The sequence below is a fragment of the Pyrus communis genome, chromosome 1 (assembly GCF_963583255.1).
Source record: "Pyrus communis chromosome 1, drPyrComm1.1, whole genome shotgun sequence".
Classification (NCBI taxonomy): domain Eukaryota; kingdom Viridiplantae; phylum Streptophyta; class Magnoliopsida; order Rosales; family Rosaceae; genus Pyrus; species Pyrus communis.
The window spans coordinates 16,241,725-16,250,490 of NC_084803.1; the positions used below are offsets into that span (position 1 = coordinate 16,241,725).

An 8,766-nucleotide genomic window follows, 5' to 3' on the forward strand; every position below is an offset into this window, starting at 1 on the left:
CTCTCCATTAATTATTAGCGCATGAGGCTCACGTGTGAGACTAAGAAGATAAAAGAACATAAAAGTTAGTCTCACATGTAAGTCCAACGTGCTGACAATTAACAGAAAGTTTCGTTTCAACTCATGATAATAATTAACAGAGAGTTGACAGAATTTTCAATTTTGGACCTAAATCTTAATAGACTTCATCACATGGGCCTAAATCCTGGTTTTTTTTACCTCTTGACTATCTTCTAACTACCTTATCACCAAGGGGACTAATAATGTTTTTTTTTTTAAATTCCATTTTTGAAAAAAGTTGACAAGGGCAACTTATTATAATAAAAAGAAGGTTTGAAGAATGAGATAGAGTCTCTAAATGTAGAGACTATATGAAATTTTCTAAATTTGAAGACTCATATGACAAGTTCGTTGGAGCACAAAAAATTCTATATGACACTTCAAATTTAGTTTTCTAAACTCTTTTGTAGATTCTCTTAATAGGTTCTAGCATAAAATTCAATGTACATGTCATTTCTCCAATTAATTTCCATATCCACAACATATACGAAAGTATCCTACACATATGCAGTAAAATAAACAAATAAAATATGCACACTTAATGTAGGCTTTAATGAGGCCAATCCACCAGTAGGAAATCTTTGGACTCCTAAGTTAGGATTAAACACTAAGAGAAACGAATACAATAAAACATTACAAATTTAAGCGTTTTATTAAGAATTGTTAATTTTACTCTAGCAGTATTAAAAAACAAGCTAGTACTTTTTCTTTTGAAAGAAAATGGGCTAGTACAATGTCATTCATAGTGCAATTGGAGGATGGTGATAAACATATATTTTCTCTACTTATATTATGACACGTGATATACCGACTCGTGTTCCATGAACAAAGAAAATAACCATGTCATGGCTCGAACTATTACTATTGCACTAAAAAGTAGCATCAGTTTATCGTACAGATGACATAATCAAAATTATTCTTTAAAAAAAGTAATTTAAATTTGTAGGGCGTTTGCAAGTGGTTAAGAGCATTCCTCTTCAAATCATTGTATCCCGAGTCCAAATCATCCCTCCCTTTAGTGTAAATTAGAATAGTAATGTTGCTGGTACTTAATAAAAATTCAAAAACATTTAGCTATTGGTCGAAGTAGAACAAATCAACAATAATGATAATAAATAACGTTCTTATGAAGAATAATCACATTTTTTACTCACATGAAAGACTTAACGGTTTTCAAATCGAATAAATTTTTACGGAATAATAACTTGTCATAAAATATAAGTCCAGCATTGTACCAAAATTAATTTGGCTGGAGGAAGATGCCCATGGTGTCAGTGTGTCGCGTCTGTCTGTCCTTGGGTGTGTGTGTTGCCTGTTGTGTGTGATGATGGTACGGGAAGGTGAGAAGTGGAGAAGTGAAAATACGAACAGAAAGTACGGAATCTTGTGAAATTTCCAATGAAGAGGAAGGTAACTCGTGTCATGTCACATGTCCTTGTTGTCACGGTTTGATTCGAGTCCATCCAAAACAGGTTCCCAACGAAGCTCTCCAAGCATATTAACTTCATAAATTAGATACCCCACCCAACTATTTTTATTCATTCAAGCGATTCCGATCAAATGCTCGGACGATACAGTCACACTCTCAGCATTTTTTGTCAAAAACAAACTCAAACAGGCTCTTAGCACATTTGTACGTGTAATTATAAACGCGGAAACAATTTGACATAATTTTCTTACTAATTCAGCTGTTCACGCATGTTCAAATAAGGGAGAGGTAACAAAAAAAATTTAAATTAGGATCGAAACAGAATATAAAGTAAACCCAATGAAAACTTAAAGCAAGCGAAAAGAAGTCAATGAAATTAGGAACAAGAATGCAAATAGTAATTTCGACCCAAAAGAAAATAACACAAAACGTATAAGTGCCTGTATTTAAATGGATTTGAATAGACAAAGAAAAAAAATTTAAATTATATGAAGTTAAGAATTGAATAACAAGTGTGTCATAAAACAACGTAAAATAAAGAATTGAAAGACAAATGCGTAAATTAAATTGTATAAAAGTAGGTTAGACAATGGACTAAGTTACACTATCTAGAAGTAATTGAAAATATAGTTCAATAACGAGTTGTTTGACGTAATGTGTTTTCTTTGATTTAACTCTTAATAGTGATATCCTCTTTCACACTCATTGTCTTGGTCAAGCTGAGGTATCGTGTATTGGATTTAACTTAGAGTAAGTAATCTCAAGTCTAAATTGTAACTTTGTTAATATTCGTGGTCTATGGTTTTCACTATTAACATGTTTACGCGCCAACTATTGTTCTTAAAATTTGAATTTAGCATCTTCTCTAACGATAGAAAGACTGGATGCAACTAAATTGAACAATTACGGAAACACCGGATGCTTACGCTATACTTGGTTTGCATATATGATATGTGTTGAGATTTGTCCCACATCGATGAGAGACAATGTTTGTTATGTGCTTATATGATCTTGGGCTACTCTCCATATTGCCAATTGGTTTTATGGTGAAACCTCAATTTCATCATGGTATCAGAGCGGGTTGTCCTCGTGTAAATCCAAACGGCCACACGCGCTCCACGTTACCCAGTTGTTGTCCACATGTAGGTTTGAAAATCCGCCACATGTGTGGGGACGTGTTAAGAGTTGTCCCACATCGGTGAGGGATAAGGTTTCCTATGTGCTTATATGGTCTTGGGCTACTCCTCATATTGCCAATTGGTTTTATGGTGAAACCTCAATTTCATCTTGGTATCAGAGCGAGTTGTCCTCGTGTGAGGCCAAAGGGCCACATGCGCTCCACGTCGCCCATTTGTTGTCCACGTGTAGGCTTGAAAATCCGCTACACGTGCGAGGGCGCGTTGAGAGTTATCCCACATCGGTGAGGAACAAGGTTTTCTATGTGCTTATATGATCTTGGGTTACTTTCCATATTACCAATTGATTTTATGGTAAAACCTCAATTTCATCGATATGCATCTAATTTGTTTCATATATGATAATACTAACACAGTGAGGTGTGGGAGGGGGAATCACTCCCTGCTTCCATGATTGATTAGATTCCAAGGATTCGTGGTCCCAAAGCATGGGTATCGGGTAGCATATTGGTAGCTTGATGTGGACTGCCATGAATCTCCCCTTTACAAATGGGCATGCACCACGCTGCAGGAAAAAAAAAGTGAAATGTTTTGAAACTACTTCAAATAAAATATTAGGAGGTTTATACATCATATGAGTGCCAGCACAGTGAAATTATGGAAACTGAAGTGTGAGAATGGAGAGGATTTAATTTGTATGCTACGAAAATCTGTGTTATTTTAATTATAAGACATTAAATTTTAAATTATTACAAAATTTATAAGTTACAGAGAGTGAGATTCAAACTTTGAGGGAACGGATGAGGTATCCCACGCCTTCAACAAACAACCCAAACGAACTGATCTAACCTGTGGTTACTTAAAATATGTATTTTATTAAGGTTCAATTTCTGTTTGAAGTTGAAGGAATAAGTTAAGGCCCATCATTCAAAAATATTTTCTCCTTGGAGGAGGACTAAAAAGCCCATCATATATCAAGCAAGTAAGGAAATTCTGGGACGGAAAGAAGAGGAAGAAAAGAAATTTCCCTTTCAGTGCGAACACAATCCATTTGAAGAGGGAGAGAGTCCAGCAGTTGAAGTTGGAACATATATAAATATTAAAAAAAAGGGAAAAAAAAAGGTTTTTTGACCTTTGGGCACTTGATCGTATAACTGTACCACACTACCATGCACACATAAAGAAATACTGTCAAAAGAGTAGGTTTACCCCCAAGGACAACGAGCGACTATGGAGTTGGACTCAAACCCTAGCATTGAGCGAGAAATTTGAGAGTAGTACTTACTGAACCAAACGCTTGTTGGTAATTTAGCTGTTTACTCGCATGATAAGAATGCGGCCCAAACAGTTGAGGACTATAAGGCGCCGTTTGCTAGCTTCAAAATTAAACGCTAATATATCCTTGTTGACAATGACGCATAAACTACAAGCCTGCTGCCTGCCTAAGCTTTATGCCAAGGCTAAAGTATGGAATGCACGTTCTTGAATGCGTCTAAAGCTATGCATGCATGTTCTGAAAAATTAAAACATGTGGACAACAAAAACTCCTTTCGGATTTGCTTTAATATACGAGGGATGCTATCGCTAGCAAGTAGCAACAGTTGCTATCTCACTCGCATCAGCTGCTGCCTCCAGATGCCGACACTGCACAACATTTTATATTTTCCTTCACTATTGTGTCCCATTGTCTTCTTTCCTCCTCCTCCACACAACGTCGCCCAGCGCAGCTTCTCCTGTTGTGCGGAAGCTTCAAATATGAAACCAAAGCTAATACGGCAAAATATTACAAGACAAATAATCCAAAAGACACAAGGATTTATACTGGTTCGGCGTAAGCCTACATCCAGTTTCGAGACGACGAGGAAATTCCACTAATGTCAAAAGGAGATTACAAATAGAGTTTTAACTCTCAAACCCAAATCCCACATACAACCAATAGCTCTCACTCAAACTAAGAAACAAATGGAGAAGAAGAAACACATATCAAAATCCTTCTCTCCCAAAAGCTACACAAGTAGCACCAACATCTTTGATTGAGTGATTACTAACAAAATGGGATTATTACAAATGATGGGAAGAAGCAGCTCATATTCAAATGGGAGAGCCGAATGCTCTCCCTGGTTTCTCTCATCTGCCGCTCCCCCCACATCCGAAAACAATGAGCTCTTCTCCCTATATACCAAAAGAAAAGGCTCTCTTTCTTCTCTTTCTCCTAAAGCACAAGCACTTGTCAAGTTGCAAAAGAAAAAGCCGAAACAACCCAATTCCATCTGCCTTTCAACAAAGGCTAAAACTCACGGGTGTTGATGACAACAAACACAATAATGAAAGGTGTTGTTGCTTTTCCCTTTTCTCCCCAAAACAAGGAATGATGTCCACCTTTTTTCTTTTCCTTTGTTTACTAACCGAGAGTGGATGCCAAGTTGGCCATTAATTTGGCCACTATTCAACAATCTCCACCTTGGCCAAATTGTACCAAAGCCAACAAAAGTGAACATTTCTCTACCGTCTTCTCCAAATTTGCAAACCATAAGTGCCTTGATCAAAACAAAAAGTGATTCAAACGAAGAACTGAAATTCTTCAATATCACCAACAAAAGATCAAGTACACCATACCAAAGTTGGACACACAATGAACTCCACCTGCTCACAAACACCATGGTCTTAAACTGCACCAATAGACTCATTCACATAGCATGGCACATTCTCCAAGTCAAAACTCAACTGGAGTCTTCAAGAAAACTAATTGCAGATGATGGAGACCAACAGACCAAATAGCAGTGGCAAACAAATCCAACCAAATGTCCATAGACCAAAGTTAGAAAGCATATAACTTGCCTTCTACAAGAGGGTTCCACACAAATGTTCTGCAGTGCATGTGGTGTATCCAAAATAGTGTGGTGTCTCACTATCCAAACTTTTGCAGAACTCAGCAAATTGGCCCTCACAAACTCCTCCAATGTTTCCAGCAACTTGCTCCAAAGTCAACCAATGGGAGTGGAAAAACAACCAAAAATTTTTGCCGTTGAAAAATGCCAAAGAAAAGAAAACTTAGCCTTAGCCTTTTTCCCTTTTCTTCCAGCCAACAACATCATTTGTCATCATGATGTCCTTCTGCCTAAACAAATGCCGAAAGAAAAAAAAACAACATTTTCTTTTCAATTTTCAACTGCTTCTACCTTTTCTCCTTCCCACTCAACTCGTCGACAACAGCCCACATTTTGCAGCCAGCATCTCCAATTGACCAAATGCCAAAGTCATTCCTCCTGTCGAATTTTTTCAAAAAACATATTTCACCGTCATTCGAAGATTTCATAGACATACTAGTACAAAGCCTCCAAGTCGAAACCCAGAGCTCTGATACCACTTGTTGTGCGGAAGCTTCAAATATGAAACCAAAGCTAATACGGCAAAATATTACAAGACAAATAATCCAAAAGACACAAGGATTTATACTGGTTCGGCGTAAGCCTACATCCAGTTTCGAGACGACGAGGAAATTCCACTAATGTCAAAAGGAGATTACAAATAGAGTTTTAACTCTCAAACCCAAATCCCACATACAACCAATAGCTCTCACTCAAACTAAGAAACAAATGGAGAAGAAGAAACACATATCAAAATCCTTCTCTCCCAAAAGCTACACAAGTAGCACCAACATCTTTGATTGAGTGATTACTAACAAAATGGGATTATTACAAATGATGGGAAGAAGCAGCTCATATTCAAATGGGAGAGCCGAATGCTCTCCCTGGTTTCTCTCATCTGCCGCTCCCCCCACATCCGAAAACAATGAGCTCTTCTCCCTATATACCAAAAGAAAAGGCTCTCTTTCTTCTCTTTCTCCTAAAGCACAAGCACTTGTCAAGTTGCAAAAGAAAAAGCCGAAACAACCCAATTCCATCTGCCTTTCAACAAAGGCTAAAACTCACGGGTGTTGATGACAACAAACACAATAATGAAAGGTGTTGTTGCTTTTCCCTTTTCTCCCCAAAACAAGGAATGATGTCCACCTTTTTTCTTTTCCTTTGTTTACTAACCGAGAGTGGATGCCAAGTTGGCCATTAATTTGGCCACTATTCAACATCTCCCTCCCCTCATCGCATCCCACCACCATCACTATCATTCCCCCAAAAAATGTGAAATCTGTCTTACTTTTTTAAATCCCAAAATAATATTTCCAGTTCTCTGTTGGTAAAACAAATTTTATGGTTTCAATTGGTACAACAAATTTCAAGGATGAAGCCTAACTTCTGGTTTTGACTTGGAGTGATGTATGAAGATTGATTAATTTATACGCATGAAACTGCTAACATAGGCCTTCGGAGGATGAGACCGGACTATGTCTTTAGGTCCACGGTTCTGTGAGTTACGGTCTAACAAATCTCGAATCCATATCCAAGATCAGTGGGATTTTGAAACCTAACCTTCGACATAGGCTTCCAAGTCACCGTTTTTAGCCCTCTAAAAATGTAGTTTTAAGGAATAGTGCCGAGTTATAATTTTTTATCTCCATTTTTATACCAGGTAGCTGAAGAAAGTTGAGGTTTCACTAGATAACCTGTTTTGATACTATGAAGAAAGTTGAGGTTCCACCATAAAATCAATTGACAATATAAAGAGTAACTAGTTCTCCAAATATATATATATATATATATATATATAAAGAGTAGCTCAACCTCTTATAAACCCATACAAAATTGCTTCTCTTATCAATGTAAGACTCATTCTTAACACTAACAACTTACTTTTGAACGTGGGAAGGCTCCATGACCAATGATGGCCCAAAATACCAACCGGGCTACAAATAGCAAGCCATCTGGCCATTTGATCTTGAAATCTTTTTTGGAGATTCATTTTGGCCCTCTATTACAGACAATTTTTTTTATTTTTTATGAAAGTGAGCTATTTCCAGACCTTTGGCACTCCATGATGTTTTCTTATTGATTGTCGCCATTTGATATTGTGTTACAAAGGTCCTTGCATGCTTTTATCCTTTTAGAAAAGCGACCGTAAATTTGCTTCTCCTAACCAAGAAAAGGGAGGGGGTCATTATGACTGAAAAGTGAAAAGTGAGTTTAAATTTCTAATATCAGGCTATCAGCAGAAGCACTTTTTATCAGGCTATCAGCAAAAGCACTTTTAAGACTGTTATCTGGTGGTTGAGTGGTAGTGGTGGTAGGAATTTAGATGCTTAAGGATGGATGTAATGTGAGATCGATTTAAGCCTTGATATCATATGTGCATATAGTAGCACTGTTAATCCAAACTCAGTTATGAAATAGGCATGCAGTAAATTGCAAGGAAAAGTAAATAAGAGCTCGAAGGGGAAAAAATAAGATGCACCAGCCGGGAATCGAACCCGGGTCTGTACCGTGGCAGGGTACTATTCTACCACTAGACCACTGGTGCTACTTGTCAACTGTCAGCCAAATAAATAATTATACACTTACCAACACGATCCATTTTAAGTTAGGCCATGAAGATTTAAATAATTAATTAGAAAAAAGTGTAAATTGATACAATTTCAAAACCTTAAGGAGCAATGCGAGAAAATTGAAACCTCATGACCCATTTTAAAAACCACCTCAAACCTTAAGGGTATAAAATATAGTTAACCCAATTTGTTTTGTGAACCGTAAACTTTTTAATTAGCAACTCTCATTCTCCAATTCCAAATAATCAAGAGATGAAATTAATGGGAGGAGTGCAAAAGGTAGAAAGAAGAATGTCTCAGTGCTAATGAAAACATGTCATGTGGAAAAAACTTACATGTATCTATATTATTGACATGGAATGTCACGGTAACAGTGTGCTCGTGCTATATAAGTCATTCTTATATGTAAAAGTACTAGCTCGTTACCTTAACCAAACTTGTCTAACCCACAATTACCTATCCAAGTGCATGCTCGTTTGTCAATTATGAAACACCACCACCTTGTAAAGGTGATGCATCCTCAAAACCAATGACAACTATTCTGTCTCATAATCATGGATACAGCATAAGCCAAGCACAAAACACCAATCTCCAAACAACAAAACAAGCAGAAAAATCCAACAGCCAATTTTTGTTTTACAAATCTCTTGAATTCTGAATGCTACTTTCATTTCTTTCCTTAGATTATAGTAGGTATACAGACA

General features: G+C 37.0%; 1 non-coding gene across 1 annotated transcript; it reads right to left on the reverse strand.

Moving 5' to 3' along the window:
• Positions 1-7,966: 7,966 nt before the first annotated feature.
• Positions 7,967-8,037, reverse strand: TRNAG-GCC (transfer RNA glycine (anticodon GCC)). Its single transcript has one exon. It is a non-coding gene; the product is annotated as a tRNA-Gly (tRNA).
• Positions 8,038-8,766: the final 729 nt, after the last annotated feature.